At 43.1% G+C, this 27,650-nt stretch overlaps 1 protein-coding gene, 1 long non-coding RNA gene and 1 other non-coding gene across 3 annotated transcripts in view; 1 reads left to right on the top strand and 2 right to left on the bottom strand.

Moving 5' to 3' along the window:
- The window catches only part of Lima1 (LIM domain and actin binding 1), a 144,982-nt gene that overhangs the window by 5,888 nt on the left and 111,444 nt on the right, over positions 1-27,650 (top strand). The gene's annotated exons all lie outside the window — the stretch shown is intronic.
- On the bottom strand, positions 5,702-5,808 carry LOC123461778. Its single transcript, XR_006637843.1, has one exon. It is a non-coding gene; the product is annotated as a U6 spliceosomal RNA (small nuclear RNA).
- Positions 14,543-16,950, bottom strand: LOC123461585. The gene is made up of 2 exons (XR_006637725.1): positions 16,795-16,950; positions 14,543-14,941 (listed from the first exon to the last, which is right to left on the bottom strand). It is a non-coding gene; the product is annotated as an uncharacterized LOC123461585 (long non-coding RNA).

Genomic DNA, 27,650 nt, shown 5'->3' with positions numbered 1-27,650 from the left:
GCCCTCTCTCCAGCCCTACTACAGACTCTTTAAAAAAATATTAACAATCTCCATACATATATACACAGTAAACCATGATCTTACCAGAGACTCTTAAGCTCCTTTAATTTATACTTAATTACTGGGGAGTTGAGGTTTTATGATAAATGGTATTTTTGGCAGGATCTCTCTGATGTGTCTATTCTTTGTGGCTGGATGCAAATGTCTGACTTAAATTACTGTGTGAATGCAGACTTCTTTTCAAAAAAGATTTGACCAACAAGCAGAAGCAGTCTATTAGTTAGCATGTCAAATGACTTTTTTTTTTTCTTTTTTCAAGGCAGGGTCTTACTCTAGCTCAGGCTGACCTAGAACTCTCTCTGTAGCCTAAGCTAGCCTCAAACTTGCAGTAATCCTACTACCTCAGCCTCCCAAGTACGGACTGAATTAAAGGCATGTGCCGCCATGCTGGGCCGCAAATTTCTTGATACTTTATTTATTTTTGAGGCAAGTCCAACAGACTGGCCTTAAATTTTTTTTTTTTAATTGTATTTGATTTATTTGAGAAAGAGATAGAAAGAGGAAGAGAGAATGGGCATGCTAAGGACTTCAGCCTCTGCAAACGAACTCCAGATGCATGTGCCACCTTGTTCATCTGGCTTATGTGGGTCCTGGGAAATTTAACCTGGGTCCTTTGGCTTCACAGGCAAATGCCTTAACTGCTAAGCCATCTCTCCAGCCTGCCTTCATTTTTATTTTATTTTATTTTATTTATTTATTTTTTTTGTGTGTGTGTGTGTGTGTGTGAGAGAGAGAGAGAGAGAGAGAGAGAGAATTAGCATGTCAGGAGCCCCATCCACTGAAATCGAACTCCAGGTATGTGTGCCCCCTTGTGTGCATGTGCGACCTTGTGCACTAGTGCGTCTGGCTTATGTGGGGCCTGGAGAGTCGAACATGAGTCCTTAGGCTTCTCAAGCAAGGGTCTTAACTGCTAAGCCATCTCTTTAGCTCCCTTGATACTTTAAAACACATTTAGAAACTTCACATATCTACTTATAAGATATTAACATGATACTATGAAATTTTACACTTTTTTTTTTCTGATATAGAGTCTCACTTTAGTCCGGGCTGACCTGGAATTCACTATGTAGTCTCAGACTGGCCTTGAATTCACAGCAATCCTCCTACCTCTGCCTCCTGAGTGCTGGGATTAAAGGCATGTACCACCACACCCAGCAAATTTTATACTTAAACATTTTTCTTTTAGGGCTGGAGAGATGGCTTAGTTGTTAAGATGTTTGCCTGCAAAGCCAAAGGATCCTGGTTCGATTCTCTAGGACCCACATAAGCCAGATGCACAAGGGGGCGCATGCATCTGGAATTTGTTTGCAGTGGCTGGAGTCCCTAGTATGCCCATTCTCTCTCTCTCTCTCTCCCTTTTTCTCTCTCTCAAATAAATAAATAAATGTAATATATTTGAAAAATTTTCTTTTAAAGATTTTTTTGGGGGGTGGTTTTGAGGTTGGGGCTCCATCTTGCCTAGGCCAACCTGGAATTAATTATGTAGTCTCAGGTTGACCTTGAACTCCCAGCTATCCTCCTAGCTCAGCCTCCTGAATGTGTGATTAAAGGTATGTTCCACGCCCAGCCTTTTTTTTTTTTTTTTTTAAGGTATGGTCTTACTCTAACCCAGGCTGACTTGCAATTCAGTATGTAGTCCCAGGGTGGCCTTGAACTCTCAACAATCTTCTTACCTTTGCCCCCCAAGTGCTGGGATTAAAGGTGTGTGCCACAATGCTAAGATAACTTTTTTTTTTAATTTTTTGTTTTTTTGCAGTATCAGACTGAACTGAAGGTATTTGTATACTAGACACTCTATTTTTAAAAATATTTTTATTTGAGATAGAGACAGACACAGAGAGAGTGCCTTTTCGTGTGCCAGGGCCTCCTGCCACTGCAAATGAACTCCAGATGTATACACCACTTTGTGTATCTGGTTTTGAAGACTGGAACCTGGGCCATCAGGCTTTGCAAGCAAGTGCCCTTTAACTGCTGATCCATCTCTTCAGCCCCCTACTTATTTTATTTTTTTCTGAGGTAGGATCTCATTCAGCCCAGGCTGATCTGAAACTCACTCTGTAGTACCAGGTTGGCTTCAAACTCACAGTGATCCTTATACATCTGCCCCCTGAGTACTGGGATTAGAGGCATGCGTCACCATACCTGTCCTCTAGTTCTTATTATTTTTTAAATACATTTTTATTTATTTATTTTTTTGAGAGAGAAAGAGGCAGAGAGAGGGAGAGAGAAAGAGGGAGGGAGAGAACTGCAAACAAACTCCAGATGCATGCACCCCCTTGAGCATCTGGTTTATGTGGGTACTGGGGAATCAACCCAGAATCTTTTGGCTTTGCAGGCAAACGCTAAGTCATCTCTCCAGCCCTCTAGTTCTTATTTTGAAACAGTCTCTTTAACTTACTCAAGTTGTCATTGCATTTGTTCTGATGAGATAGAATGTGTTCAGGGCGGTATGGCTGTAGAATTTGCGTTTATTCTGTAGCCCAGACTGATCTTGAAGTTGCAGCCATCTTGCTTCAGCCTCCTGAGTAGTTGAGATACAGGCCTGGGCCATCAGATGCTTCTTCTAAAGAACTTATTGCAGGACGTTGTGGCATATGCCTTTAACCCCAGCACTCTGGAGGCAGAGGTAGGAGGATCACTGTGAGTTCGAGGCCACCCTGACACAACATAGTGAATTCCAGGTTAGCCTGGGCTAGAGTGAGACCCTGTCTCAAAACCCAATAAATAAATATGTAAAACAGGGCCGGAGAGATGGCTTAGCGGTTAAAGCACTTGCCTGCGAAGCCTAAGGACCCAGGTTTGATTCCCTAGTACCCACATAAGCAAGATGCACAAGATGGCATGTGCATTTGGAGTCCATTTGCAGTGGCTGGAGACCCTGGTATGCCCATTCTTTCTCTCTCTCTAAAATAATTAAATATTTAAATAAACAAATAATTTATTGAAAACTGGGCATGGTGGCCCACACCAGTAATCCAGCACTTGGGAAGTGGAGGAAGGAGAGTTGAGAGTTTAGTGCCAGCATCTACTACATAGCACATTTGAGAACAACATTGAGTCCATGAGACCCAGTGTCAAAAAACAGAAAGAGGGCTGGAGAGATGCCTTAGCAGTTAGGCGCTTTCCTGTGAAGCCTAAGGACCCCAGTTAGAGGCTTAATTCCCCAGGACCCACGTTAGCCAGATACACAGGAGGTGCATACATCTGGAGTTTGTTTGCAGTGGCTGGAGGCCCTGGCGTGTCTATTCTCTCCCTCCCTCCCTCCCTCCCTCCCTCCCTCCCTCCCTCCCTCCCTCCCTCCCTCTCTCTCTCTCTCTCTCTCTCTCTCTCTGCCTTTTTCTATGTGTCTTTTGCTCTCAAATAAATAAAAAGTGAACAACAACAACAAAAATAAATAAATAAAACAGAAAGAGGGCTGGAGAGATGAATTAGCAGTTAAGGTACTTGCCTACAAAGCCTAAGGATGCAGTTTCGATTCCCCAGCACCTGTGTAAAGCTAGATACACAGGGTGGCACATGCATTTGAAGTTTCTTTACAGTGGCTAGAGGCCCTGGTGTGCCTATTCTCCCTATCTCTTTCAAATAAATAAAAAAAAAACTTTTAAATATTTGTATTTATTTATTTGAAAGAGATAGAGAGAGAGTAAGAGGCAGATAGAATGAGCCTTTAACTTCTGCAAATGAACTCTAGACACATGTGCCAACCTTGTATATCTGTCTTATGTGGGTCTTGGGGAATCAAACCTAGGTCCTTTGGCTTTGCAGGCAAGTACCTTAACTGCTAAGCCATCTCTCCATCCCTAAATTTTTTTTTTTTTAAATTTAAAAAAGATGCGCTGGGTGTGGTGGCGCATGCCTTTAACCCCAGCACTGGGGAGGCAGAGGTAGGAGAATCACCATGAGTTCTAGGCCACCCTGAGACTACATAGTGAATTCCAGGTCAGCCTGAGCTAGAGTGAGACCCTACCTTGAAAAGTGGAGAAAAAAAAAAAAAATGGTGAAGTATGCTCTTAATCCCAGCACTCAGGAAGCAGAGGTAGGAGAATCACTGTGAGTGTGAGGCCAGCCTGAGACTAGAGTGAGTTTTAGATCAACCTGGGCTAGAATGAGACCCTTCCTCGACAAAAACAAAAATAAAAATAAAATAAAAAGATTGGGCTGGAGGGGTGGCTTAGCAGTTACGGCGTTTGCCTGCAAAGCCAAAGGATCCTGGTTTGATTCTCCAGGACCCACATTAGCCAGATGCACAAGGGGGCACACGCATCTGGAGTTTGTTTGCAGTGACTGGAGGCTCTGTTGCACCCATTCTCTCTCCCTTTCTCTTTCCCTGTCAAATAAAAACATAAATAAAATATATTTTAAAAAATAAAAAGATTTTCATAGCCAGGTGTGGTGATGCACACCTTTAATTCTAGCACTTGGTAGGCAGAGGTAGGAGAAACATGAGTTTCAGGCCAGCCTGAGACTACATAGTGACTTCTAGGTCAGCCTGGGCTAGAGCGAGACCCCTATCTCTACCTCACAAAAAATTTTTTTTTTCCATAATCAAGCTTCCTTGAAACTAAGGAAAGTAAGCATTTTCATCTCAGTCTGCCTCTATCTCTTTCCCTGTTCCTATCTTTATATCTAGCCCTATCTCTATAGCTGTCTCTCTATATTTCTCTTTTTCTTTTTTTTTTTTCGAGGTAGGGTCTCACTCTCGTCCAGGCTGACCTGGAATTCATCCTGTAGTCTCAGGCTGGCCTTGCTTGAACTCACAGTGATCCTCATACCTCTGCCTCCCAAGTGCTGGGATTAAAGGCATGTGCCACCACGCCTGGCTTATCTCTCTTTTTCTTGAGACTGGATCTTATAATATAGTCCAAGTAGCCTAGAACTCGTGATCCTTCTACTTTTTGCCCAGCATGACTATAATACCACTGCAAAGGCTGAGCAGGAAAGTTGCTATGAAGTTGAGGCCAGCTTGGGCTACCCAGTAAATCTCTGTCTCAAAAGAATAAAACAATAATTTTAAAAATATTTTTTATTTTTATTTATTTATTTGAGAGAAAGAGGCAGATAGAGAGAGAAATAATGGGTACACTAGGGCCTCCAGCTCTGCAAACAAACTATAGACACATGCACCACCTTGTGCATCTGGTTTATGTGGGTCCTGGGGAATTAAACCTGGGTCTTTTGGCTTTGCAGGCGAGTGTCTTAATCACTAAGCCATCTCTCTATCCTTAAAACAATAAATTTTTAAAGATGCAGCTTACAAATTTATTTATTTATTTATTTTACAAGGCAGAGTTTCCCACTCTAGCCCAGGCTAACTTGGAACTCATTATTGTGGTCCCAGGCTGGCCTGTAACTCATGGTAATCCTCCTACCTCTGCTTCCCAAGTGCTGGGATTAAAGTTGAACTCCACCATGCCAGGCTAAAGATGCAGTCTTTTTTTTTTTTTTTCATACTTTTAATAACAAATGTGAAGCTTTTTCTACCTTATCAGTTTCTGTAACAGTTTATGATATGGAAAACCATAACTCTTCAAAGGTCCTCTGTTATATACACGGAAGTGCTGCCAATTTTTGTTTCATTATTAATAAATTTGTAATCCTGATATACTTTTTCTTTCTTTCTTTTTTTTTTTGGTTATTAAAGAAAAATATGGAACACTTCACGAATTTGCGTGTCATCCTTGCGCAGGGGCCATGCTAATCTTCTCTGTATTGTTCCAATTTTAGTATATGTGCTGCCGAAGCGAGCACCTGATATACTTTTTCATAATTTTTTTCTTTGGGGACAGGAGTGCTGGGGATCTTGACCACTGAGCCACAGTCCAGCCCCAAATTTAACTTTGAGCTACTCCTGAGGACTTCTTTCTTCAGAGTCAAATTTACTGGTCTGGTCACATGTGCTAAGACTTGGCTTTCACTTAGGCACTAGAGGAAACCAGTCTGTCCAGGCACATATCTTGTGATTGCCCATTAGTCACTGTCTTCCTTGTGATCACTTGAGAGCATTTCTTCAGTTTTGCTGAGGCATGGTCTCATATAGCCTACATTAGCCTTTAATCAGCTATGTAGCCAAGACTGACCTTGAACTCCTGATCTTCCTGCTTCCACATCCCAATTGCTAGGATTATAGGAGTATGCTACCATGCCCAGGTTAATGGATGTTTAATTGTCTCTATCAAATCAGGTCTGGTGACAAACTTATTTTTATAAAAAAAATAAAAATATAAATTTTATATTAAAAAATCCAACCTACTCCTAAGAACTGCAAGTTCAACATGTGCCTGTGTTAAAGAATATATTGAAGGTCAGGCTGGACAACGAATCAAAATAAAAAGTGACAAGAAGCTGGGCATGGTGGTGCATGCCTTTAATCCCAGCACTTGGGAGGTAGAGGTAGGAGGATCGCCATGAGTTCAAGACCACCCTGAGACTACATAGTGAATTCCAGGTCAGCCTGAGCTAGAGTGAGACCCTGTCTAAAAAAAAATAAACCTGGGCTGGAGAGATGGCTTAGTGGTTAAGCGCTTGCCTGTGAAGCCTAAGGACCCCGGTTCGAGGCTCGGTTTCCCAGGTCCCACGTTAGCCAGATGCACAAGGGGGCGCACGTGTCTGGAGTTTGTTTGCAGAGGCTGGAAGCCCTGGCGCGCCCATTCTCTCTCTCTCCCTCTATCTGTCTTTCTCTCTGTGTCTGTCGCTCTCAAATAAATAAATTAAAAAAAAATAAAAAAATAAACCTAAATAAAATAGGTGAAAGTTCCTGATTATTCAGGTGAATATAAAAATAAATAAATAAATAAATAAATAAAAGTGAAAAGAAGGCTGGGAGCTTAGAATATAGCTCAGTGGTACGGTACTTGTGGAGTATTTTCTGGTAACAAGTTCAGCCCCAGTATCTTTGTCCCTCCAAATACACTATACTCTGTGTATAGATGTTGCATAATGTTATTTGCACAATTAAGCTATTTTTGTTGTTAAATTATTAATGAAAAATTGAGAACAACTTAATTCATAAGTCTTCTTGTAAGGCACTCATTTTTATATATTAGATTCTTAAAAGTGGAATTACTTAAAAATTATACTAGATCTGCTTCCAAACTGTTTTTCATAAAGACTAATCAGGCATAGTGACTTACATCTATAATCCTAGAATTTGATAGGCCATCTTGGGCTGCTGTGCAGAGTGTCTAGGTCAGCCTGGGCTAAAATGAAACTCTGTCTCAAAAACAAAAAAAAAAAAACAACAAGCCAGGCATGGTGGCACACACCTTAAATCCTAGCACTTAGGAGGGCAGAGGTCGGAGGATCACTGTGAGTTCAAGGCCACCCTAAGACTACATAGTGAATTACAGGTCAGCCTGGGCTAGAATGAAACCCTATTTTAAAAACCCTCCATAAACTTATGTGTTTTGAATGTTGGTCCCTAGCTGATGGCAATTTGAACTAGAGCCTTGCTGGAGGAGGTGTGTTGTTGAGGGTAGGGGTGCTTATCCAGCTCTCACTTGCCAGAGCCCAACCCACTCTCTTGCTGTTCTCTTCCATCTGCTGTGGCAGAAGTGATGCCCAGCCTCTGCTCATGCCATGCTTCCCTGTGCCATCATGAAGCTTTGCCTTGAGACTGTAAGCCAAAATAAACCCTTACCTCCCATCAGCTCTTTTGATTGGATGCCTTGTCCCAGCAACACAGAGACAAGTATAATAGAAAATTGGTACCAGGAGTGAGGTCATTGATGATAGAAACCTGGCTTTGTGGCTTTTGGTCTTTTTGGAACTGAAGTGCAGAAGGAATATGGACGGATTTAAAACCTTGGATTATGAGATGCCTTGTGACTGGAGAGATGGGTCAGTGGTTAAGGTGCTTGCTCACAATACCTAGCGACCTGGATTTATTTCCCCAGTGCCTGTGTAAAGCCAGATGCACAAAGTGGTACATACATCTGGAATTTATTTGCAGTGGCTAGAAGCCCAGGCATACTACATTCTCTTTCTCTCTCTGCCGCAAATAAATAAAAATAATAAAAAGTAATGGCAGAATATAGGGCAGAAAGATATGGCACAGAAAGAAATGAAAGTTTTGGTCTGGGCTTGAGTGAAACTCTACCTCAAAAAAAAAAAAAAAAAAAAAAGAGAGAGAGAGAGGGAGAGAGAGAGAAAAGAAAAGAAAAAAGAAAGTTTTGAGTAAGAGATAGCAGCCCAGTTCAGCTGAAGTTGTTTGAGAAATTACACCATTGATATTGAGGTAGCTGTTCTGTACTGGGCCAGTAAGAAAAGTGCTGAAAGAGTGTCCCTGCTCTTCAAAGTTGGCTTTATTCACCCTGGATTAACAAGGTTGGTAGCCTCCCCGGTACTGGTTATAGAAATACAACAAATGCAAGAAAGAGCAGGTCATTGGATGTGCAATGTGGAATTTTGAAGATACCTGGGCAATATGAGACAGGGTTGTTAGAGTCCCTGTGTGGAGCTCAGTGTAGCCTTGACATGAACTGTGGGTTGCAGTGGAGACCCCAGGATTTGGAGATGCCAAGACTATGGAACAGCTGACAAGGAGAGCTGTTGGCTCAGGTTGGGTGTTCCCCACCAGGATATAAGGAGCATAGATGGAGGGGTGGATTTTGGAGCTCAAAGAACATCTTCTCAAGTCTTAGATGCATGACATGGAGTGACCGGATTTGATGTTTACTCTGCTTGTTTAGATCTTGTTCAATACCTTGCTCTGCCTAATACCTTCTTTTGCAGTAGGAATATTAGCTGTGTGTCATTCTGTGTATTTAACTTGTGTTTTAATTTTACAGACTTATAGTTAAGAGACAGTCTTTAGTCTCAGATGAAACCCTGGACTTTGAACTTTTAAATAGTGTTGAGAAGAATAAAAAAAAAAAGACTATGGGGATTTTAAAAGTTGGATTGAATGCATTTTTACATTTTGAGATGGTTGTGAGTCTTTGGGGGTCAAGGGAGGAATGTGGTGTTTTCAATTGGATGTCTCCCATAAACTTATGTTTTGAATACTTGGTTCCCAGCTGATGGAAGTTTGGGAGGTAGAGCCTTGCTGAAGCAGGTGTGTTGTGGGGATAGGCTTCGGGGTGTTATAGACAGCTCCCCCATGCCAAAACTGGGCTCGCTTTCTTGCTGTGGCAGAGGTGATGTCTAGCCTCTGCTTTTCCCTGCCACCATGAAGCATCTCCTTAAGACTGTAAGCCAGAATAAACCCTTCCCTCCCATCAACTGCTTTGTTTGTTTGTTTGTTTGTTTGTTTGTTTGTTTGTTTTTCTAGGTGGGGTCTCACTGTAGCCCAGGCTGACCTGGAATTCATTTTGTAGTCTCAGGGTGACCTTGAACTCACAGTGAGACTCCTACCTTTGCCTCTCAGGTGCTGGGGTTAAAGGTGTGCACCACCCCTGGCTCCCATCAACTGCTTTTGGTTGGGTACTTTGTCCCAGCAACATGAAGGTAGCTCCAGGAGAGGGGGAGGGTAGGGGATGGAATAGACAGTAGGCCCCGTGCCACTGCAGATGAACTCCAGATGCACATGCCGCGTTGTGCATCTGCTTTACGGGCTGTAGCAGACAGTTTCAGGTTCACAGAGATGAACTTCCAGACCAGGCACAGTTATGGAGGAAGGGATATTTATTGAAGCCTACAGATCCAGGGTAAGTTCCATAATGGCAGAAGAAGCTGGCCTGCCTTCACAGGACCAAACACACAGAGAGAAGCACAAGTCTAAAAAGCCAAAAAACCACACAGCACAGCACACTTCAGGAACTCCAGCTAGGCACACTTTGCATATCTTTAGATTGAAATCTCAAACTCACCACCACACCTTAAGATCCACCCAGTGACACTGCCTCCAGCCAGGTGGCTTCAGATGCAAACTACAAACTAATAAAACATTGACTATACTGGGGGCCATCTATTCAAACTACCACACATGGGTATTAGGGAATTGAACCTGGGCCAGCAGGCTTTGCAAACAAGAGCCTTTAACCACTGAGCCATCTCTCCAGCCCTTATTATCATTACTGATTTGAGCTAGAATTGCAGTCTGTAGTTCCGTCTTGCTTTGAATTCAGTACCCCAAGTACTTGGGGATCGCAGGTGGGCACCACTATGCCTGACCTATTTGTATTCCATTAATTTCTAATTGCAGTAAACAGTTTTTCACATATTCACTGCAATTTCTTTTTTTTTTTTTAATTTTTTTAAAAATATTTTTGTTCATTTTTTATTTATTTATTTGAGAGTGACAGACACAGAGAGAAAGACAGATAGAGGGAGAGAGAGAGAATGGGCGCGCCAGGGCTTCCAGCCTCTCCAAACGAACTCCAGACGCATGCGCCCCCTTGTGCATCTGGCTAATGTGGGACCTGGGGAACCAAGCCTTGAACCGGGGTCCTTAGGATTCACAGGCAAGCACTTAACTGCTAAGCCATCTCTCCAGCCCTCTTTTTCTCCTTTTTAAGTAAATTGTCTTTTGGTTGATCTTTTTCTCATTTTTATTTGAGTTAACATTTCAGTTAAGAATGGTGGGGGGGCAAGGCATGGTGGCGCACACCTTTATTTCCAGCACTTGGGAGGCAGGGGTAGGAGGATTGCCACGAGTTCAAGGCCACCCTGAGACTACATAGTGAATTCCAGGTCAACCTGAGCTAGAGTGAGACCCTACCTACAAAAAAAAAAAAAAGAAAAAAAGAAAAAGAAAAAGAAAGAAAAGAAAAGAAAAAGATTGGGCTGGAAAGATGGCTTAGCATTTAAGATGCTTGCCTACAAAGTCAAAGGACCCAGGATCAATTCCTCAGGACCCACGTAAGCCAGATGCATAAGGTGGCACATATGTCTGGAGTTCATTTGTAGTGGCTGAAGTCCCTGGTGCACCCATTCTCTGTCTGCCTGCCTCTTTCTCTCTCAAATAAATTAATAAAATAAGCCGGGTGTGGTGCCACGCACCTTTAATCCCAGCACTTGGAAGGCAGAGGTAGGAGGATCGCTGTGAGTTCAAAGCCACCCTGAGACTACATAGTTAATTCCAGGTCAGCCTAGACCAGAATGAGACCCTACCTCAGAAAAAAAAAAAAAAAAGAAAGAAAATAAATAAAATAAAAACTTTCAAAAATATGCTTTTGATTTTTAAGTATTTATTTATTTGGAGAGAGAAAAAGGCAGAGAGAGAGATTGGGTGTACCAGGGCATCTAGCCACTGCAAAGGATCAGTTAATATTTTTTTAATGTGGGCTTTTCATTTATTTGGAGTGTTTTTATTGAGTGGGTGAGATGGGTTATTAGGCTAGATTGAAAGAGCAGAGCGCAAAAGTGGAAAGTGCTTAGAAGTTGAAGTCGTGTTATGAATGCCCTGAGGGGCCCGAGCTTGTGATCGATGAAGCAACACGACAGAGTGGAAAGGCAGCTTCTTGGGAGGAAGTCCAACTTGGTGTTGTCATCAGCCAGGCAGGTGATCTTGGACAAGTCACTCATTGACTCAGAGCCTCCTCTGTAAAGTGAGAGGGCTGGGCTATTAATCCCAAAGTCCATACAACCTTTGTGCTGAAAGGATGACTTTAGAACTACTGTTAGCAAGACATTCCCCAGTATACTTTTTGTCCCTTCCCCAGCCTGTTTCAGATACCAGAGGAAAGATCAGATGAAATAAAAGCAGTTTCCACTAGAGTAATAAGGCTTAATGGAGCCTGGAGATTTACTTCAGCCCTTAACTTTTGGGGCAATAGAATTTGAGAAAAGATTGGTTCAGTATTTGTAAGCACTCTCATAGACTAACCCTTGGAACCTCATAAAGTAAGTTAGTAGCTCACCTCTGGCTTAGCCCACAAACCCTCATCATGTCCAGTGGCTATGAAGTGGGCCTCACTTTGGTAAAAGGGATTATGCTGCCATGTAAAGTTATTGAACAACTCCTGTTCCATATGCTGTTCCTCATGTGTTTCCTCTGTGATTTGTCGAAACCCACTTTTAAGAATATGCCTGTTGGCCGGGCGTGGTGGTGCACACCTTTAATCCCAGCACTCGGGAGGCAGAGGTAGGAGGATTGCCGTGAGTTCGAGGCCACCCTGAGACTCCATAGTGAATTCCAGGTCAGCCTGGGCTAGAGTGAGACCCTATCTCGAAAAAAAAAAAAAAAAAAAAAAAGAATATGCCTGTAAAAAAAAACAAAAAAACAAAAAAAACAAAAATAAAAAAGAAGACTATGCCTGTAATCCCAGCATTCAGGAAGCTGAGACAAGAATTACGAGTTCAAGGAAAGCTTAGGCTGCTTCTTCTCATTTTTGTTTTTCACTTTTTTGTCTCCAGTTTTTGTTTTATGAGACAGAATTTCTCATATGTATTCCAGGATGGCCTCTAAATCTGTGTAACCCGGGCTGGCCTCAGACTCACTGTGCAGCCCAACAGTGATCATTGCTCCCATCGGTCTTCTAATTCAGATCGATCTATCTATCTATCTGTCTCCCTCTTTTTTTTTTTTCTTTTTGCCAGATTCCTTGAACATTCCTTAGGTTTTAGATTTTTCACTTTCAGTCTAGTGTCACAACACAACAACAAAAATAAAACAGCCAAGGCATTGATTTTCAGAGTTCGGTTTCTTCCTCAATTACCTATATCAGAATCTCCTAAAGATAGGTTAAAAAGGGAAATCCTGGGCCGGGGAGCTGGTTTAGTTGTTAAAGGTGCTTGCTTACAAAGCCTGCTGGCCTGGGTTCAGTTTCCCAGGACTCACATGAAGCCAGATGCACTTGCACACGCATCTGGAGTTCGTGGCAGTGGCAAGAGGCCCTGGTGCGCCCACACACTTTCTCCCTGTTTCTCTCTTGCAAATAAATAAATAAAAATAATTTTACAAAAAGGTAGATTCTCGCCGGGCGTGGTGGCGCACGCCTTTAATCCCAGCACTCGGGAGGCAGAGGTAGGAGGATTACCGTGAGTTCAAGGCCACCCTGAGACTACATAGTGAATTCCAGGTCAGCCTGAGCCAGAGTGAGACCCTGCCTCGAAAAACCAAGAAAAAAAAAAAAAAAAAAGGTAGATTCTCAGGTCAGGTCCCACTTAGATCTGATATTCTGATATATGATTCTGGGAGAGAGGTCTGGAAATATGTAATTGTAACAATACTTCGAGGTTTACGTCCACACTTCTTGGACATAGTACCCAAGGAAAATAAGTCTAAATTTCTGTGCATGTCCTTCAAGTGTCCCCCCCCTCCCCCTGCCTATTTTTCCAGGCTTATCTCCCTACACTACCCACCTCCTGGCACACAGTAGGAATACCATGATTCACTGTTTCCTGGACCCGCCCTGTCTCTTCCTGCCTTTGCACATGCAGTTCCCACCGCCTCAGGCTCCTCCTCTCCCCCCACTCCTGGCGAAACCCTGTTCCTTAAGCACCCAGAGAAAATGTGGCCCTTTGGAAACACAGAGCACATCTTCTGCCTTCTTGTATTTGGACCAGAGGCTGCCTCTCCAGGTTTCACTTAGCGCTTTGTTTTTTCCTCGTCTCGTCTCACGTCTCCACTTACTATTTATGAATATTGCTTCCTTATGACATTACAAGCCCCGCAAGTGTGAGAGCCTTTCATTTTCACTTTGAAGCTACACTGCCTATAGTAGGCAGTTAGATAGAGCATATGGAATGTATCAGTATTTTCTTTTTCTTTTTCTTTCTTTCTTTTTTTTTTTTTTTTTTAGTTTTTTGAGGTAGGGTCTCACTCAGGTCCAGGCTGACCTGGAATTCACTATGTAATCTCAGGGTGGCCTTGAACTCACAGTGATCCTCCTACCTCTGCCTCCTGAGTGCTGGGATTAAAGGCATGCGCCACCACGCCCGGCTGTTTTGGTTTTTTGAGGTAGGGTCTCACTGTAGCCCAGGCTGATCTGAAATTCACTATGTAGTTCAGGCTGGTCTGGAACTCATCTATGGGATCCTACCTCTGCCTCCCGAGTGCCGGGATTAAAGGTGTGCGCCACCATGGCAGGCACTACATCTGATTCTGCATACACACTATATGTAGCAATCAAACTCTTTTCCGATTGTTCCTCAGTCCATGGTTCATCGGGTTGCCATTAGCCTCCGGTCATTTCATACTTTCCTTTTCACCTATTCCCTAGTCCTCTTGTTCCTGCCTCAGGGCCTTAGCATTTGCTATTTCCTCTGCCAAGAAAACTCCCTTATCTCTTCCCCTAGGAGGCGGCCTGTCTCCTCCCCCTCTGGCTTTCTGCTCAAATGTCATTCCTTGGTAGACTTTCCCTAACCACTACCTGGAGTCCCTGTCCCCCTTCCTCCCAGCAGGCGGTTTCTCTTTGTATAGTTCCCCACACCATCAATCTTCCTTGGTCCTACCGTCCCAGTAGAATGTCCTAGTAGAATAGTAATTTCATGAGGAGAGACCTTGTCTGTCATTGTTAACTTGTAGCCTTAGAGCCCTGCCCAACCCTTGGTAAAGAGCTCAATAAATACTTGAGTGAATGAATAAGCCTTGAAGATAGACTTCACATTTTAACAAATCTTGTTTTGGTTTTTCAGTCCAAAGAGGTGGAAGGTAGTATTTTTAAAATGGACAACAGCTGAGGTTGTTTCATCTGGGCTCACATGGCATCTCTAGGGATTTCTGAAGGTTGCTGCACATAGGTCTGGGGACAGTTGGCAGTAGGGATCCCCGCGCAGGTTTTCCACGGTGTTCCCTGGATCAGGCCAATGCTTTTCCACCCCTGTGGGTGTCTGCAGGAGAACAACTGCTCTGGTACCTCCTTTTCAAAAACAAGGGCAGCGAAACTAGCATCCAGTCAGAACAGCCTCCTGAGCCAGCAGCTGTCTTCTCTGGAGGAGGATAAGTGACAAAGCTGTCCTGAATGCTCCAGGAACCGTGAAATTATGTTCACTTTGTGTCCTGAAATGGGAATGAATAGAGTCATTTTCAGCAATAACTTTGCACAGGGTTTCTGTTTTTAAATTTCTTAAAAATTTATTTATTTGCAAGCAGAGAGAAAGAGAGAGAAGAGACATAGAACAGGTGTGCCATGGCCTCCAGCTGTTGCAAACCAACTCCAGATGCATTCACCACTCTGTGCATCTGGCTTCATGTGGGAACTGGGGAATCAAACTCTGCCCCTTAGGCTTTGTAGGCAAGCAGCTAGTTGAACCAGATATTATATCAATTTTTTTTCCTGTCTTCTTTCTCTTTCTCCCCCTTTTAATTTTTATTTTTTTGTTTTTCACTCTATGCCAGGCTCACCTGGAGCTTACTATGTAGTCTCAGGTGGGCCTTGAACTTACAGTGATCTTCCTGCCATTGCCTTCAAAGTGCTGGGATTAAAGGCGTGCGCCACATGCCTGGGTCTTCTCTCTCTCTCTCTCTCTTTTTTTTAAATTTTACTTTCCCCCAAGACAGGGCTTTACTCTGTAACCCAGGCTGGTCTAGAACTTGCAGCAGTTCTCCCTGTACAGCCTTTCAAGTGCTGGAATTACAGGTGTGAGTCACAGTGCCTCAGAAATAAGTAGGCAGGGAGTGGTAGCACACACCTTTAATTCCATGCCCTTTTTTCTTGATGCTGGTTTGAAATTTTACTTCATAAATGGCTTTTATTGTAATTTATAATTTTCAAAGTCCTTTTGCCTTTTTCCTCTTATTTAATTTGTTCAACATTCTGTGTGAACTAGAACCTGGTTTTGAAATTAAATTTAGGGGTTGGAAAATGGCTCAGCAGTTAAAGACACTTGCTTGCAAAGCCTGCTGGTCTGGGTTTGACTCCCAGCCTTCAACAAAAAGCAGATACACAAAATGGCGTATGCATCTGGAGTTTATTTGCAGAGGCAAGAGGTCCTGGAGTGCCCATTCTTTCTCCAAATAAATAAAAATATTAAATAAATTTGGATGCAAAGAAACTAACTTTCCCATGGTAACTGAAAGACAGTATTCAGTACATGCCCAATTTTATGTTTCAATAAAATAAAATGTGAAATTTATTATAATTATATAACAAGATAGCATGGATTTATAAAATGCAAGAGGATGAGATAACCCCTCTTTTTTTTTTTTTTCTTTTTTAAGAGGTAGAGTCTGACGCTAGCCCAGGCTGACCTGGAACTCACTATATAGTCTCAGGGTGGTTTTGAACTCTCAGCAATCCTTCTGCCTCTGCCTCCCCAGTGCTGGGATCAAAGGCATGCGCCACCATGCCTGCCGCCCCCTCTTTTTATTAATTTTTAATTTTTTTTATTAACAACTTCCATGATTATAAAAAATACCCCATGGTAATACCATCCCTCCCCCCACTTACCCTTTTGAAACTCCACTCTCCATCAGACCCCCTCCCCATCTCAATCAGTCTCTCTTTTACTTTTGATGTCATGATCTTTTCCTCCTCTTATGATGGTCTTGTACAGGTAGTGTCAGGCACTGTGAGGCCATGGATATCCAGGCCATTTTGTGTCTGGAGAGAGTATGTTGTATGGAGTCCTGCCCTTCCTCCCCCCCCCTTTTTTAACATACCATAATCTGAGGTCAGTTTTAGGAGACAAAACATTTATTGTTCAATTAAAACATTGATAATCAGTCCTTAAAGAAATGAACTGCATAACCTCTATATGAGTTGTAAACCATTATCGCTTCTGTGGCTGTGGGACTTGGTAATTCTTTGCAAGGACCCCCCCCACACACACACCTATACTAGCCCTTGATTAGAGCATCGTTCAATGTCAATTTCTCGGAGTTTTACCAAAAGGAAAGATTAGAGAATGTACCTCGAGCAGCCTCATTTTTCAGTCAACCTGCTTTAATTCTCTTGCTTGAAGGACTTGGTTAAGTTGATCTGAACTGGCTCTTCAGATTGAGCAAGCCCTGAGAAAAAAAAAACACATCATCTACAATTTCAGATCAGAATAATTGAAGACAGCCCCTTCCTGGAAGTGGCCAGGAGTGAAAAGAAGAAGCCCTGTGTTTGGAGAAATCGTGATTAATTATTAAAGACAAAAGACTGGTATAAGAAGGTTATATCATTAACAGGAGCAGCGGTATATATTTCTTCTGCTTTGACACTAGAAAAGAAGACTCTTTAATTAGCTACTTTGTCTTAATTAAGCATGTAATTGAGTCCCGTGAACATGTTGTTTCTAGGCAGATACTCAGTTACGTAGTGGATGGTTGTTGAGATATGTAGCAACTAAGTACTGGTATCACACGGGTTTTCCCTCATGTAATAGCTGTTTACCGAGCCCCTTCACTGTACCAGGCACTCACATTTGATGCATGTGCTGTTAAAGTAGGGAACAGTACAAAGGTTAAAAGAGAAATTGCTGTTCAGAGAAAATCTATGCTTTGTGCAGTAGCTTTGCCAATGGCTAATTTCTACTCTTTTGTTAATCAACTGTACTTTACTATTTACCTTGAATTTGAAGTCACTGGCATAATAATCTATTTTTCTACCTAGTGAGAGCTTTTTCTCTTAATACATACAAAAAAAAGACTGAAGAAATCTCCTGTGGGTCATGTCTGTCCTTACATTGAGTTAATTATCAACTGGAGGGGAGAGGCAGGGAGGAACCAAAAGGATAAAAAGAGAGAGGTGGAGTGAAACTTAGATTATGGCTAGTGATTGCTTAATTTAAAGTGGGGGAAAAACAGGCTGGAGAGATGTCTTAGCAGTTGAAGTATTTGCCTGTGAAGCCTAAGGACCCATGTTCAATCCCCTAGTACCCACATAAACCAGATGTACAAGGTGATGATTGTGTCTGGAATTCATTTGCAATGGCTGTAGGCCCTGGTGTGCCCATTCATTCTCCCTCTCTTTGTCTATCTGCCTCTCTGTAAAAAGAGACATGGGGGGGGGAGCCTGGAGAGATAGCTTAGCAGTTAAGGTGCTTGCCTGTGAAGCCTAAGGACCCATGTTCAACTCTCCAGATCCCATGTAAGCCAGATATACAGAGGTGAGGCAGGTGCAAGGTTGCACATGCCCACTAGGTGGTGCAACTGTCTGAAGTTTGATTTCAGTGGCTGAGGCCCTGACATGCCAATTCTCTCTCTGCTTCTCCCAACCTCCACACACACTCACTCTAAATTTAAAAAAAAAAAAAAAAGGCTGGGTTTGGTGGTATACACCTCTAATCCCAGCACTCTGGAGGCAGAGGTAGGAGGATCACCATGAGTTCGAGGCCACACTGAGACTACACAGTGACTTCCAGGTCAGTCTGGGCTAGAGTGAAACCATACCTCAGGAAAAAAAAAAAAAAAAAAAGAGGGAGAGAGAGACATTTTTTAAAGGGGAAAGAAACGTTCTTGAGTTGGGTGGTTTTTCATGACCTACGAATTGTAAACCAAAGTCAGCTTGTTTTTTGTTTCAGGGCAGGGTCTCACCCTAGTGCAGCCTGACATCGAACTCACTTTGGAGGCCCAGACTGGCCTCAAACTCACAAAGATGATCCTCTTACCTCATGAGGACTGGGACTAAAAGCATGTACTACCACACCTGGCCCAAAGTCAGTTTTTAAAGGCTATAAATTAAATTTTATGTTTCAATAAAATAATTGTGAAGATTGCCACAATTATATAATAAGATAATTAGGGCTTATAAAATACAAAAGGAGAAGAGATCCAAATGAATGAATAAGGCAATGTAACTCATTCAGGAAGGCTATAGTTATAATATTACTTGCAATTTAGAGGTTTGTTTTTTTGTTTTGTTTTGTTTTGTTTTTTGAGAAGTCTTTGAAAGTAGCATGACACTGGACTGTGACAAGTGTAATTCAACTGTGCCGGATCATAGGTGATTGCACTTTGAGAATGGCTAGCCGGTATACATGCACCCCGAGGCCACAGCAAGTGAGGATATGAAGGAACTGAAAGGAATCCCCTCGATGAAGGAGACGGCAGCTGTATCCCACAAAGAGCTCATTAGGCTGGGGCTGCGGGTTCTCCACTGGAGGTGCTCGGCTCACTCTGACCTGAAGCCAGGCGGCAGTACAGGATGTGGAGACTCAGCTAGACCAAGAGTTGTCACAAAAATCATGAGGAGAGTACCGAACACACCAGAGATCTTCACCATGGCTGCGATCTCAGCCCCGGGGCCCACAGAATACACAAATCCCAATTTAGGGTGTTTTTTTAAAAAAATATTTTTATTTATTTGAGAGCGACAGAGAGAGAGAGAGAATGGGCATGCCAGGGTCTCCAGTCACTAAACAAACTCCAGATGCATGCACCCCCTTGTACATCTGGCTTATGTGGGTACTGGGGAATCAAGCCTCAAACTGGGGTCCTTAGGCTTCACAGGCAAGCGCTTAATCACTAAGCCATCTGCCCAGGCCCCCCCCCCCCCCCGCCAATTTAGAGTTTTTAAGCAAGCTTTTTACTTACGTGTGTGTGTGTGTGTGCGCGCGCACGCGCGCATGTGCGCACCAGGGTTTCTTGTTGCTGCAAATGAACACCAGCGCTTAAGCCACTTTTTTTTTTAAAACATCTGGGATCACATGAGTGGCATGGTAATTGAACCCTTGCCACTGACTGAGCCTTCTTACTAGCCCCTAGAGTTTTTTTTTTTTTTTAAATATTTACTTATTTATTTATAAACAGAAAGAGAGAGGTAGAATGGATGCAGGAAGATCTCCAGCCACTGCAAACAAATTCCAGACACATGCACCACTTTGTGCATCTGGCTTTATGTGGGTACTGGGGAATTGAACCCAGGCCATCAGGCTTTGTAGGCAAGTGCTTTACCCACTGAGCAATCTCTCCAGCCCACCCCTAAGGTTTTTTTCTTATTTATTTATCTTAGAGAGAGAAAATTGGTGTCCAGGGCCTCAGCTGCTGAAATTGAACTCCAGACACTTGCACCACCTAGTGGGCATGTGTGACCTTGCACTTGCCTCAGCTTTTGTGTGTCAGACTTACATGGGATCTGGATCTGGAGAGTTGAACATGGGTCCTTAAGCTTCACAGGCAAGCACCTTAATCACTAAGCCATCTCTCCAGCCCACCCCTAGAGGTTTGTTTGTTTGTTTGTTTGTTTTTGAGGTAAGGTCTCACTCTTGCCCAGGTTGATCTGGAATTCACTATGTAGTCTCAGGGTGGTCTTGAATTCAGGAAAATCTTTCTACTTCTGCTTTCCAAGTGCTGGGATTAAAGTCGTGGACCACCACACCCAGCTAAGAGTATTTATTTGTTTATTTGACAGAGAAAGAGGGAGAGAGAGTGAGAGAATGGGTGTACCAGGGCCTCCAGCCAACTCCAGACACATGTGCCCCTTGTGCATCTCACTAATGTGGGTCCTAGGGAATTGAACCCAGGTCCTTTGGCTTTGCAGGCAAACACCTTAACCACTAAGCCATCCCTTCAGCCCCTGGCTAAGAGTTTTTATAGAAGTATTGATAACATCTAAAATGTGTTCCTTACAAGTTATAAATTTGACAGATTTAGTTTTTTGTTTTTGTTTTTTTAAAGGTAGGGTCTCATTCTAGCCCAGGCTGACCTGGAACTCACTATATAGTCTTAGGATGGCCTCAAACTCACAGCAATCCTCCTACCTCTGCCTCCAGAGTGTTGGGATTAAAGGCATGCACCACCATGCCTGAATAGATTTAGAGTGTTTTTTTGTTTGTTTTTTAATATTTATTTTTATTTATTTATTAGAGAGAGTTAGAGAAAGAGAGAGAGAATGGGCATGCCAGGGCCTGTAGCCACTGCAAGCAAACTCCAAATGTGTGCACTGCCATGTGCATCTAGCTTACGTGGGACCTGAAGAATTAAACCTCTCTCCAGCCCAGATTTAGAGTTTTAAAAAAATATTTTTATTTATTTATTTGCAAGGAGGGAGATAGAAAGAGAGAGAGAGAGAACACACCAGGGCCTATGGCCACTGCAGTCGAATTGAATGCACGCACCACTTTGTGTATCTGGCTTTATGTGGGTACTGGGGAATTGAACCAGAGTCTTTAGGTTTTGCAGGCAACCGCCTTAACTACTGAGGCATCTCTCCAGCCCAAGATTTTATATATATATTTTTTTTTTTTTGGTTCTTTGAGGTAGGATGTCACTCTAGCCCAGGCTAGACCTGGAATTTGCTCTGTATTCTCAGGGTGGCCTTGAACTCACAGTGATCCTCCTACCTCTGCCTCCCAAGTGCTGGGATTAAAGGCATGCGCATTCATGCCTGGCTAATTTAGATTTTTTTGATGCAAAGAAAGGATGTCAGGCTTGTAGGTAGGTTTTGGTAATAACAATCTCAAGAATAATATTAGGTCTGTTCCCTGCCCATTTTGTAATGCTGTGGACTAAACCCAAGGCCTTGGGTATGCTAAGCTTTCATTCTACCACTGAGCTACTATCCCAATCCTGATCCTCTCTTTCTCTCTTTATTTTTTTAAGGTAGGGTCTCACTCTAGCCCAGGCTGACCTGGAACTCACTATGTAGTCCTAAACTGGCCTTGAACTCACAGTAATCCTAACTCTACCTCCTGAGTGCTGGGATTAAAGGTGTGCACCATCAGGCCTGGCTGATCCTCTGTCTTTATAAAACATATATTTTGGGCTGGAGAGATGGCTTAGTGGTTAAGGCACTTGCCTGTGAAGCCTGAGGACCCAAGTTCAATTCCCACATAAGCCAGATGCACAAGGTGGTGCATGTGTCTGGAGTTTGTTTGCAATCTTTTTTTTGTTGTTATTTTTTGTTTTGTTTTGATTTTTTTTTTGGTTTTTCAAGGTAGGGTCTTACTCTAGTCCAGGCTGACCTGGAATTAACTCTGTCATCTCAGGATGGTCTTGAACTCTTGGCAATCCTCCTACCTCTGCCTCCCAAGTGCTGGGATTAAAGGCGTGCGCCACCACACCCGGCTTGTTTACAATCTTTAGAGGCCCTGGCATGCCCCTTCTCTCTCTCCCCTCCTCTTTGCCTCACTTAAAATAATAACTTAATTAAAACAAAATAAAAAAATTATTTCCTTATTTATGAGAGAAAAGGGCAGAGAGAGAGAAAGGGCATGCCAGGGCCTCTAGCCACTGCAAATGAACTCTAGACACTGGGGATTTGAACCTGGGTCCTTAGGCTTTCCAGACAAATGCTAGACTGCTGAACCATCTCTCCACCCCTGATCCTCATTGTTTTTTTTTTTTTAATTCTATTTATTTATTTGCAATCAGAGAGAGATAGAGGACAGATAGAGAATGGGCATGCCAGGGCCCCTAGCCACTGCAATTGAACATCAGACACATGTGCCCCTTGTGCATCTGGCTTACATGGATCCTGAGGACTTGAACCTCTGGGTCCTTTGGCTTTGCAGGCAAATGCCTTAACTGCTAAGCTATCTCTCCAGCCCCTCTTTGTTTTTTTTTTTGTTTTTTCAAGGTAGGGTCTCACTGTGGTCCAGGCTGACCTGGAATTAACTATGTAGTCTCAGGGTGGCCTTGAACTCACAGTGATCCTCCTACCTCTGCCTCCTGATTGCTGGGATTAAAGGCGTGTGCCACCAAGCCTGGCAGACTGGCCATTTTTTGAGGGTCTTCCTCTAGCCCAAGCTGACCTGGAATTCACTATGTAGTCTCAGGGTGGCCTTGAACTCATGGCTATCCCACCTCTGCCTCCCAAGTGCTGGGATTAAACGCGTGCACCACCATGCCCAACCGGCCTTTTTTTTTTTTTTAATTAACATTTTCCATGATTATAAAATATATCCCATGGTAATTCCCTCCTTTTTTTTTTTTTTTAACGCACATGTGTGTGTGTGTGTGTGTGTGTGTGTGAGAGAGAGAGAGAGAGAGAGAGAGAGAGAGAATTGGCTCACCAGGGCCTCCAGCCAGTGCAATCGAACTCCAGACGCGTACACCCCCTTGTGTGCATCTGCAGCATTGCACACTTACATCAGTGTACATCTGGCTTACTGTGGGACCTGGAGATTTGAACATGAGTTCCTAGACTTCGCAGTCAAGGACCTTAACCGCTAATCTCTTCAGCCTCTGATCCTCATTTTTATTATTATTTTTATTTTTTGAGGTAGGGTCTCACTCTAGCCCAGGTTGACCTAGGATTCACTGTGTAGTCTCAGGGTGGCCTTGAACTCATGGTGATCCTCCTACCTTTGCCTCCTTAGTGCTGGGATTAAAGGCGTGCGCCACCACACCTGGCTCTGATCCTCATTTTTTATTGATAGTTTAAGAGAAACAAGTTGACCTTGCAGTACACCAGGGCCACTTCTTTTAGTCTGTGTACTGAAGGTCGTTTGTTTCCAACTTAAAGCTTCCTAAAACATCAGCAAGATCTTACTTAACTTCTGTAAACCTCTGTTTCTTTGTAAATATTATTCAATAACATATTTAAATACAGTGGAATAATATTACTTGTAAATATACTACTGTAAGGAATATAGGGAAAGCAGTTAAAACAATGCACATGGCTGTAACCTCAACATATAGGAGCCAGAGGCAGGGGGACCACATAGTGGTGATTCTCAGCTACATAATACCTGTTTCATCTAGGGCTTCCTAGAGAGACCATGTCTTAAAAAACAGTATTTGGCCAGGCATAGTGATATGAGTCTGTAATCCCAGTATTCAGGAGTCAGAGGTAGGAGGATTGCTTCAAATTCAAGGACAGCCTTGACTACATAAGGAATTTCAGGCCAGTCAGGGCTAGAATAGTAAGATTTTTTCTTTTTTTTAATCTAAACTGGGCATGGTGGTGCACGCCTTTAATCCCAGCACTGGGAGGCAGAGGTAGGAAGATCACTGTGAGCTGAAGGCCACCCTGAGGCTACATAGTGAATTCCCATGTCAGCCTGAGCTAGAGTGGGACCCTGCCTCAAAAAACCAATGATAATAATAATAATAATCTGACCCATGATAAATGCTTAATAAACATTGGATATTCTTTATTACCACACAGCTTCCATTATTTCTTTTTCTTTTTTTTTTTTAAAGGCATGTGCCACCAAGCCTGGCCAGCTCTATTTTTTTTTAATTAATTAATTAATTAATTAATTTATTTATTTATTTATTTGAGAGAGACAGACACAGAGAGAAAGACAGATAGAGGGAGAGAGAGAATGGGCGCGCCAGGGCTTCCAGCCTCTGCAAATGAACTCCAGACGCGTGCGCCCCCTTGTGCATCTGGCTAACGTGGGACCTGGGGAACTGAGCCTCGAACCGGGGTCCTTAGGCTTCACAGGCAAGCGCTTAACCGCTAAGCCATCTCTCCAGCCCCCATTATTTCTTAAACACTTATTTTAGTAATGAACTAAAGGAACATTGAGAGATGATGAGAGTAAGCTTTAGGGAATTTTCCTAATGTTACCCAGTAAGTAGTATGTTTAGCGTGTCAACCTGAACTGAAAAGAGCCTGGGACAGAATGGACTAACATGTGGATTAGGCAGGGCTCTGGCCCAGCCTTTAACATTTCTTTAATTTTTTTTTGTTCATTTTTTATTTATTTATTTGAGAGTGACAGAGAGAGAGAGAAAGAGACAGAGAGATTGAGAACGGATGCGCCAGGGCTTCCAGCCACTGCAAACGAACTCCAGATGCGTGCGCCCCTTGTGCATCTGGCTAACGTGGGACCTGGGGAACCAAGCCTCAAATCTGGGTCCTTAGGCTTCACAGGCAAGCGCTTAACCAGAGTGTGTCAGACTGCTTTGAATCCTGGTTCTGCCACATTTTTTTAAAAAAATATTTGGACAGGGTCTGTCTTACTCCACAGCTCAGGTTGGCCTGGAACCCACTAAGTAGCCTGGGATGGTCTTGAACTTGCAGCAGCCCTCCTACCCCAGGCCTCTTGAGTGTTGGGATTTCAGAAGTGAGCTTCCATGTCTGGTTGTTCCTACCGTTTTCTAGTTTATAGATGACCTTGAGCAAATTATTTAATGTCTCTGAACTTCAGTTTCTTCCTTTGCAAGATGTGAATAATATTTGCTTTATGATATCATAAGGATTAACTGAATGAGATCAAATGGAATGAGACAGCATGTATAAAGCATGTGGCAGGTGACCAGCGTTCAGGAATCAGTCCTCAAGCTTAGGCTACACTGGCTCAGACTTTTCCTAGATTCTGGCAGTTTCTCTAGGGGGCAACTTTAGGGTCTGTGCCTGCCTCCCTACTGTGACTAATGACCCTAGAAGGAACAGAACCAAGTCCCAAAGCTCCACCCATCCACCCCTCCATCCCTGCTGCTGCATTGAAATTGGTATATTTGTACTCCCTATTAGAGATTCAGTTTTAGCCCATTGTGGTGCTCAAACCTGTGATCCCCACAAAGCTGAGCCAGGAGGATCAGGAGTTTTAGGCAAGCCTGGGCCACATTGTAAGAACCTGACTCATAGCCACCTGTGGTGGGAGGCAGAGGAAGGAGGATCACCATGAGTTCGAGGCCACCCTGAGAATACAGAGTGAATTCCAAGTCAGCCTAGGCTAGAGTGAAACCCTTCCTCAAAAAACCAAAAACATGGGCTGGAGAGATGGCTTAGTGGTTAGGCGCTTGCCTATGAAGCCTAAGGACCCTGGTTCGAAGCCCCCGGTTCAAGGCTCGATTCCCCAGGACCCACGTTAGCCAGATGCACAAGGAGGCACACATTGTCTGGAGTTCGTTTGCAGTGGGTGGAGGCCCTGGCGCGCCCATTCTCTCTCTCTCTATCTGCCTGTTTCTCTCTCTGTCACTTTCAAATAGATAAATAGATAAGTAAATAAATAAACCAAAATTAAAAAAAAGAAGAACCTGACTCACCCCTGGACAGCCTGGAGAAAGAGAGGAGTAAACAGGGAGAGGAAGAGAGGGAAAGGGAGAGGGAAAAGAAGGAAGAGGAGGAGGGAGGAAAGGAAGGAAGGAGAGAGATTTAATTCCTGGGCTGATCGTAATGAGTGAGCAGCCCTGCCCCTCTGTGAAGCACTGGGCTGGCTGGAAGAGCACCAGCTGAAGCGTGGCCCCAACAGCAGCCTCCTCTTAAGGTTTGGCTGCCACGTAGTCAGGCCCTTACAGAGCTGAGCAGGCAGGGATGGGTGTCCCACAAAAGGGATGTATACAGAAATGAGGCTGTCACCGGTACAGTTAAGCATCATTTCTGCTTGGAAAGAATATTAATCAGGGCTGGAGGGATGGTTTAGCGTTTAAACACTTGCCTGTGAAGCCTAAGAACCACGTAAGCCAGATGCACAAGGTGGCGCATGTGCCTGGAGTTCATGTGTAGTAGCTAGAGGACCTGGTATACCCATTCTCTCTCTCTCTGCTTCTTTCTCTCTCTGTCTCTCTAAAATAAACAAATAAATAAAAATAAACAAAAAATTTAAAAAGAATATTAATCAGATCAGGATAACAATCAGACACCAGAAAAGGATAGCTGTCATAAGAAACAAGTTTAATTGTACAAGGAGTTATTTACTCATGATATTCAGAAAGTCCTTGTTTAGTTCTTTTTCTTTAATGTGTTTATTTATCTATTTATTTGCAAGCAGAGAAGGAGAGAAGAAAGACAGAGAGAATGGGCATGTCAAGGCCTCCAGCTGCTGAAAATAAACTCCAGATTATGTGTCACCCTATACATCCGGCTTTAAATGGGTTGTTAAGCTTTGCAGGCAAGCACCCTAACCACTGAGCAATCTCTCCAGCCCTCATGCAATCCTTAAAAAAGTAATTAATATAGATAAACAATTTATAAGTGACATTAGAAAAAACGGGGCTGAAGAGACGGCTTAGTGGTTAAGCACTTGCCTGTGAAGCCTAAGGACCCTGGTTTGAGGCTCGATTCCCCAGGACCCACATTAGCCAGATGCACAAGGGGGCACACGCATCTGGAGTTCGTTTGCAGTGGCTGGAAGCCCTGGCACGCCCATTCTCTCTTTCTCTCTCTCTCTGCCTCTTTCTCTCTCTGTCTGTTGCTCTCAAGTAAATAAATAAAAATAACTAAAAAAAATACTTAAGCTGGGCATGATAATGCATGCCTTTAATCCCAGCACTCAGGAGGCAGAAGTAGGAGGATGGCTGTGAATTTGAGGCCACCCTGAGACTAAATAGTAATTACCAGGTCAACCTGGACTAAAGTGAGACCCTATCTTAAAAAACCAAAAGAGAATGAAGAACAAAAAAAGAAGAAGAAGAAAATGTAGGTTCAAAAAGGAAATGCTGGGCTGGAGAAATGGCTTAGTGGTGAAAACATTTGCCTGTGAAGCCAATGGACTCAGGTTTGATTCCCCAGGACCCATGTAAGCCAGATGCACAAAGGATACATACATCTGGAGCTTGTTTGCAGTGGCTAGAGGCCCTGGTGTGCCCATTGTCTCTCTCTCTGTCTTTCTGTCTCTCTGATTGCAAATAAATAAATAAAAATTTTAAAAAAGGAAATGCATTGAGTGGACATGACACATTTATTTTTTTGTTTTTTTTTTCATTTTTATTTATTTATTTGAGAACAACAGACAGACAGAGAAAGAGGCAGATAGATAGAGAGAGAGAGAGAGAATGGGCACGCCAGGGCCTCCAGCCACTGCAAACGAACTCCAGATGCGTGCGCCCCCTTGTGCATCTGGCTAACATAGGTCCTGGGGAATCGAGCCTCGAACCGGGGTCCTTAGGCTTCACAGGCAAGCACTTAACTGCTAAGCCATCTCTCCAGCCCAATTTTTTTGGTTTT

This window comes from Jaculus jaculus, chromosome 6 (genome assembly GCF_020740685.1).
Source record: "Jaculus jaculus isolate mJacJac1 chromosome 6, mJacJac1.mat.Y.cur, whole genome shotgun sequence".
Classification (NCBI taxonomy): Eukaryota; Metazoa; Chordata; class Mammalia; order Rodentia; family Dipodidae; genus Jaculus; species Jaculus jaculus.
The sequence above is the reverse complement of the archived record's forward strand: the minus strand, read 5'-3'. Positions and strand labels throughout refer to the sequence as shown.